The sequence below is a fragment of the Chrysochloris asiatica genome, unplaced genomic scaffold, assembly GCF_000296735.1.
Source record: "Chrysochloris asiatica unplaced genomic scaffold, ChrAsi1.0 scaffold00135, whole genome shotgun sequence".
NCBI classification, from domain to species: Eukaryota; Metazoa; Chordata; class Mammalia; order Afrosoricida; family Chrysochloridae; genus Chrysochloris; species Chrysochloris asiatica.
In genome coordinates this window covers 6563094-6570284 of record NW_006408653.1, presented here as the reverse complement: position 1 = coordinate 6570284, position 7191 = coordinate 6563094, and positions in this window count along the sequence as shown.

The window sequence follows — 7191 nt, the reverse complement described above, 5'->3', positions numbered from 1 at the left end:
CATAACAAGACTTCAAAGAAAACAAACCAAAAGTACCTCTGGTTACCTCCATTATTAAGACAGATGCTGATTAACTATGTTGTATCTATTGTTGTTGTTAAGTACCATCAAGTGGTTTCCACTCATAGGGACTGTGGACTGTAGGCACAGCACAATGAAACACTGCCTAGTACTGAGACATCTTCACAACTGTTGTTATGCTTCAGCTCATTGCTACTGCTACTATACTGATCCATCTCATTAGGGGTCTTCCTCTTTTTTGCTGACCCTCCACATGATGTCTTGCTCCAGGGACTGGCCCCTCCTCATAAAATGTCTGAAGTATGAGAGACAAAAATCTTGCCATCCTGGCTTGTGAGGAGCATTCTGGCGGCACTTCTCCCAAAGCAGATTTGTTTATTCTTCTGGCAGTTAATGGTGCTTTCAATATTCTCCTCTAACACCATAAGTCAAATGTATCAATTCTTCTTGGTCTTCCTTATTCATTGGCCAACTTTCAGATGTATATGAGGTTGTTGAAAACATCTTGGCTTGAGTACACCTTAGTCTTCATATTGGAATCTTTGCTCTTGAACACTTTAAAGAGATCTTGTGCAGCAGATTTTGCCTAATGCGATATGTCATTTGATATCTTGACTGCTGCTTCCATGAGTGCTGATAGTGGATCCAAACAAAATGAAGTCTTTGACAACCTCAATCTTTTCTCTATTTATCATGATGTTATTTACTGGTCCAGTTGTGAGGATTTTTTGTTTTCTTTACACTGAGGTGCAACCCATACTAAAGGCTGTGGTCTTCATATCATCAACACAACATGAAAACATGTAATTATTAAGTGCTAATTTAGGGAAATCTGATGTAAGCTCATACTCAAAAAGGAAATCTTTCCCAAAGTCATTAAAATTATTCTGTCATTAGTGTTGGGCTGCTACCACAAACTCACCAACCTCTCTGTGGGAGTCAGATGAGGGAATCTGCTTTTGTAAAGATGTATCACTGCAGAAACCCTAAGGAACAGTTCTACTGTGTCCTATGGAGTCACTATGAATTAGAATTGAGTGATGGCAGTGGGTTTGATTTCAGTGTGTTTATGTACAGCAGCAATAGCACTTGTGCACGCAACTTGCCATCGTGAGCACTCATACCACACAGGCTATAGTCTCAAATCACACTCACAGAACCAAGATTCCTTCAAAGTCTTCATGCCCTGAGACAGAATAAGGTAGGATGATTATGATACAACTTGGGGTTGTAGCTTAAGACTCTTTCTAGAATGACAGGGACTGTACTGAAATGACAATACACTAATTGAAGATTTTCTATTCACCCAACTGTGATCATTCAACCTTCCAAACCAAATTAAAATATACTAAAACTTAAAATCAATTAGAAACAATTAACTATGTGAATGGAAGAATTCATTATAGCACTGAAAATAGAAAAGTTAATTTAAAAGGTATGCCAGGGGACTTCTGGTTTGGGAAGTGGCAGAAGCAGAGTCAGGTAGGAGAGGGTCCGTGGGGGAGGGGCTGAAAACCCAGAGGAGCTGCTTTCATGGAACAGCCCGAGAGCTCTGGATCAAGCATAAGGTACAGGGCATCCGTTTCCTGCACCCACCAGTGGAAAAAAAATCACGGTATAAAGGTAAATATTGTGATTTAGGAATCCATCAAAGCATGGGGCTCCATCTGCGGCCACCCCACCCAGGCTGAGTTTAGAGGGTGGGTCGACAGGCCGACCGACACAGAGAACCGACACTAAAACTGGCACAGGGACATTTGCAAAAGGAGTTGTAGGGGGTTCTACACATTTTTTCTGGTAGCATAGTGGTTACGACTTGGGCTACAAACCTTAAGGTCAGCAATTCAAAACTACCAGCTGCTCCATGGGAGAAAGATGAGGCTTTCTGCTCCCATAAATATTTACAGCCTCAAAAACCCTGTACAGGGTCACTATGGGTCAGAACCAACTCCATAGCACTTAACAACAACAGCTTCCAAGTTTGCACCTTCTCTGCCCAGCCCCGACATCTTCAGGCAGGTGGGTGTGCACCCTCAAAAGAGTCCAGCATTGAGCCCACAGTTTTCCCACAGCACAGAGAAGAAGAGCCCCATTGGTCCCATGGGAAGATTCTTTGGCTGCTGCTTATGATGTCTGACTCTGGGTCCCAGCCCTAAAGTTAACTTGTACAGACCACTTTACTTCTGCCTACCAGCAAGAAGAAAGTAGGTCTGGCCTGACAGACAAACTGTATGAACAATTTGTAAAACCCAACATAAAAGGATGCAACTATTTCGAGAATCGTGCTGTGCAAATGCAGATACTTAACTGATTTTCAGAGACAAAAACAGCAGACAATCTTTCTCCCATTAACTTCTCAATATCTATCCACGCACCTCTATGATGGTGACTAGAGGAGGGGCCTGAGTGAGCACATACACCCACACACACTGCCTGCATAGCAAAGGCAACAGCCCAGTTGGCCACAGTTTTATTTTGCCTCAAAATGGTGGTTTATGTCTCTGCTTTTTATATTGTTTCTGGTTTTGGTCCTTTTGATAACACTTTTTACCTGGAGGTGGGAGCTTTTTCTCCCTAAGTTACTCAAAACCAGACAGCAATCGTGGCCATATAGCCAAGTTACAAGCATACCCCATAATATTCCACCATTGAGACAAGAGCCAATAACAGCTACTAGGCATTACACACAAAAAGGGAAGCCTATATGCTGATCATATCCACCAGTAGACACTCAGTAAGCTTAACAACACAGCAACAAACATCCATTTAAGCAATAAAAACCCACCTGACTAATGAAAATGACACACACACACACACACACATAAAAAAAACAACCAAAAACTCACACACAGCGACAGTGTGCTGAAGACCTGGGGGGGCATGGGGGAAGGATTGCATGAAGGGGATTGTAACCATGGCAATGAGACAATATATGATAGAATGAATGTAAAACTAATGTTCTCCCATGTAAACTATCACATAATTCACAATTAAACATTTAAGAAAAAAAAAACCTCACGCACACACCCCAAAATATCTCAAAACATGTCCTAAAATAGAAAAGAGTAACTGAGACAAATGAGCAGGAGACAGACAAAGGCTTTAAAGAAGAGGAAGAGCAGGTTTTGGATTTGCCTGAGAAGGAATTCAGAAGAATGATTTGGAAACAAATTCAAATGCTCTGGGAAGGAGTGGAGGAAAATAAGGAAGACGTCAGGAAAGTACTACAACAGCAATCAAACAAAATCAATACAGCATAGGAAACTATTCAAAACCTGCAAAAAGAGGTCCAGATGATTAATAATAAAATATCAAAAATAGACAATACAATGAAAGGGGAAAGAAGCAGAATGGAAGCCAGAACCAACAAGCTGGAAGACAAATCTCTCAATATTGCTAAGATAGAAGAGCAAGCAGAAAAAATGATAAAAAATCTGAAGAGAGTCTAATATTCATGCTGGATAACACTAAGAGAAACAGCTTAAGAATTATTGGCATTCCGGAACAGGAAGAATCAGAGAAGTCCACAAAGGAGATAGTTAAAGAGCTTCTGGAAGAAAATCTCCCTAACATCTTGAAAGATGAGCATATAAACATTCAAGAAGCCAAACATACCCCAGGAAGGATAAACCCCAAAAGAAAATCACCAAGACATATAATAATCAAGCTCTCCAAATCACAGACACGAAGATAACCCTAAAAGCAGCCAGGGAAAAGAGAAGTGTTACTTACACATGCAAGCAAATCAGATTAAACTCTGACTTTTCAGCAGAAACCATGCAGGCAAGAAGGAAATGGGGAGACATATAGAAAACCCTGAAAGAAAAAACTGCCTATCAAGAATCGTCTATCCAGCAAAACCGTCAATAAAATACTATGGTGCAATCATAACATTCCAGGATAAACAAAAGCTAAGAGATTTTGTCAAAGACAATCCAGCACTTCAAAACATCCTAAAGGGAGTTCTTTGGACTGAAAACCAACAAGAACAAACAACAACCAGATGTTGACAGCATAGCAACACCACCTGAAACTCAGACGACAGCAGAGTCCAGAACAAAATAACAACAATGAATTCAAAGCTCCTCAAAGGAGCTGAGAGGTCAACCGAAGATCAAAATAATAACAATGTCAAAGAAGGGGAAAATATACTAACAGAGATCGAGGTGGTGATGAAAAACATCCTAAAGGGAGTTCTGTGGACTAAGAACCAATAAGAACAGACAACAATGAAAGATTGACATATGTGGCAGCAGCATCCAGAAGTCAGTCGATAAATGAAAGAGTCAAGAACAGAATAAAACTATAAGAACAAATTCAGAGGATCTGGCAGGTTGTTCTATGATCAAAAAAATTACATTTGAAAGAAGGTAAACACAGAGGAACAGAGATCTAAGTGGTGGGGGTCAGGTAAATTACAGGATAAAATAGACTGTCTTAAATGGAGGAAAAAGTTAAAGGAATATAAGATAACCACAACAGTGGGGTTGGAGTGGGGGGTTTCGGGGGAGGTGGAGGGAGGCAACGGTAGAACACAGGGTAAAGGCAGATACATCATAGTTTGGGTATTGGGGAGGGCAATACAAGAAAGGCAAGGAGGTGGAAGAAAAAGTTAGTAGGGGAACACTGAGACAGGTTTGCACGGGCTAAGTGGGACAGAGGTAAGTAGTGCTACATGCTTAACCTTGGAACAACAGGGCTCTGTGATACAGGGATCTAGGCATACTTATAGTTTGAAGAGGGAAAATAATACTAAGATGTTTGACTGTCTTATGAATATTTGTTTCCCTTGCCTGCTATTGTAAAATAGACACTTGAGTGGAGTACATAGGCATGTTGGAAAACATGATTAGAGAAAACTTGTAAGCCCATCTTCAGCCTATAACTGATTGAAATACCTAAAAGTGGTTCTAGAACTTGCCCAGTGAAACAGGCCTCTTGTGGAGACTTTGCAGAGTATAGGACATTAGGTGGAATCCTGAGTCCCATCCAGAATCTTCTGAGGTGGGACATTACTACTAGAAAGGACAAGCAGACCATCCTGGAACAGCTAGAGGGACAGAAGATGCATCTTCAAAGAAAGATCATCAGGAAAAACCGAAAACAAAAATGTCAGCATGACTGGCTACTGCAAGAATAAACAAACTGTTCACCGGGAAGCCATCAAGGCAAGCAATCAAGTTCCTTCAGGACAAACCCCTCTCTAAGACTGAATCTCAAAGAGAACACATGAGCAGGCATGTAAGCTTGCTGGCAAGCACTTTGGTCTACTGGTAAGTGGAAGAGGGGGAAAGGCAGCAATGAAGAAATGGGCTGAGTTCAACCACGGTCCATTGACTCCTGTTGAGCTGGAGATGAGAGAGAGAAGAGAAAGGGCTGCTGGTCCAATGTGTGGTGAGATGAAGGCAGAAATGGGGACATGGAGAGGGGGAGTGGCTGAGGACTCTAGATTCATAGGAAGGAGGGACTAAGAGATGGTGGCCATGAGACAAACTTGCAGAATGTGCACTTTGGTGGTATAAATCATTATATATGCCCAAGTGTTTTTGTTTTTGTTTTTAAAGAGATAAAGTGAATAGAGAGAAATACTGTTAACTGATGGTGTATGGAGGGGAATGTAATCATTGTGATGAAACATGATCAAAGGATCAATTGAGCAAGGCGACATAACCATAATAAAAATCTACGCTCCCAAAGAAAGAGCACCAAGATATATGAAGCAAACCCTACTAGAATTGAAGAAAGAAATGGATAAATCTATAATTATAGTGGGAGATTTTAATACACCACTTTCGAAAAGGGACAGAACAACCAGAAAGAAACTTGACAAAGTTACAGAGAAACTAAACAGCACAATCAACCAACTTGACCTCATAGATGTGTACAGAGCATTTAACCCAACAACAGCACAATATACATTCTTCTCCAGTGCACATGGAACATTCTCTAAAATTGACTATGTGTTAGGTCACAAAGCAAGCCTCCATAAATTTACAAACATCAAAATACTGCAAAGCATCTTTTCAGATCACAATGCTATAAAACTAGAAATCAACAATAAGAAGACCAAGGAAATAAAGTTGAATACATGGAAAATGAATAATACCCTGCTGAAAAGCAACTGGGTAAAAAAAGAAATTAAACATGAATACAAAAAGTTCCTAGAAACAAACGAGAATGAAAACACAACATACCAAAATCTTTGGGACACAGCAAAAGCAGTGATAAAAGGACAATTTGTTGTGATAAATGCACACATCCAAAAAGAAGAAAGAACCAAAATTAACACATTAACACAGCATCTACAACAATTAGAAACAGACCAATAGAGGGAACCTACAGTCACCAAAAGAAAAGAGCAGAAATAAATGAGATAGAAAATAGAAAAACTATAGAAAGAATCAACAGGACAAAAAGCTGGTTGTTTGAAAGGATCAATAAAATTGACAAACCATTGGCAAACCTAGCAAAAGAAATGAGGGCGATTACACAAATAACACACATTAGAAACCACATGGGCGATGTCACAATGGAAACATAGGAAATCGAAAGGATAATAACAGAATGCTATGAAGAGTTGTACTCCAAAAATTTGAAAACTTAGAAGAGATGGATACATTTTGAGAAAAACACAACCTACCTAAACTTACACCATGTGAAGTGGAAAACTTGAACAGATCCATAACAAAAGAAGAAATTGATCAGGTCATCAAAAAACTCCCAACCAAAAATTCAGGCCCAGATGGCTTCAGTGGTGAGTTCTACCAAATATTCAGGGAAAAGCTGTCACCAATTCTACTCAAATTATCCCAGACTATAGAAGAGGACGGAAAACTTCCTAATACTTTTTATGAAGCAAGCATAACCCTCATACCAAAACCAGGGAAGGACATCATTAAGAAAAGAAAATTATAGACCTATATCCCTCATGAACATAGATGCAAAATTTCTCAACAAAATCCTAGCCAACATAATCCAGCAGCACATAAAAAAATAAATAAATACTTCATGACCAAGTGGGTTTCATAAAAGGGATGCAAGGATGGGTCAACATTAGAAAAACAATCAGTGTAATCCACCATGTAAATTAGAAAAAGGAAAAGAACCAGATGACCATATCTATTGATGCAGAAAAGGCATTTGACAAAATCCAATATCCATTCCTGATAA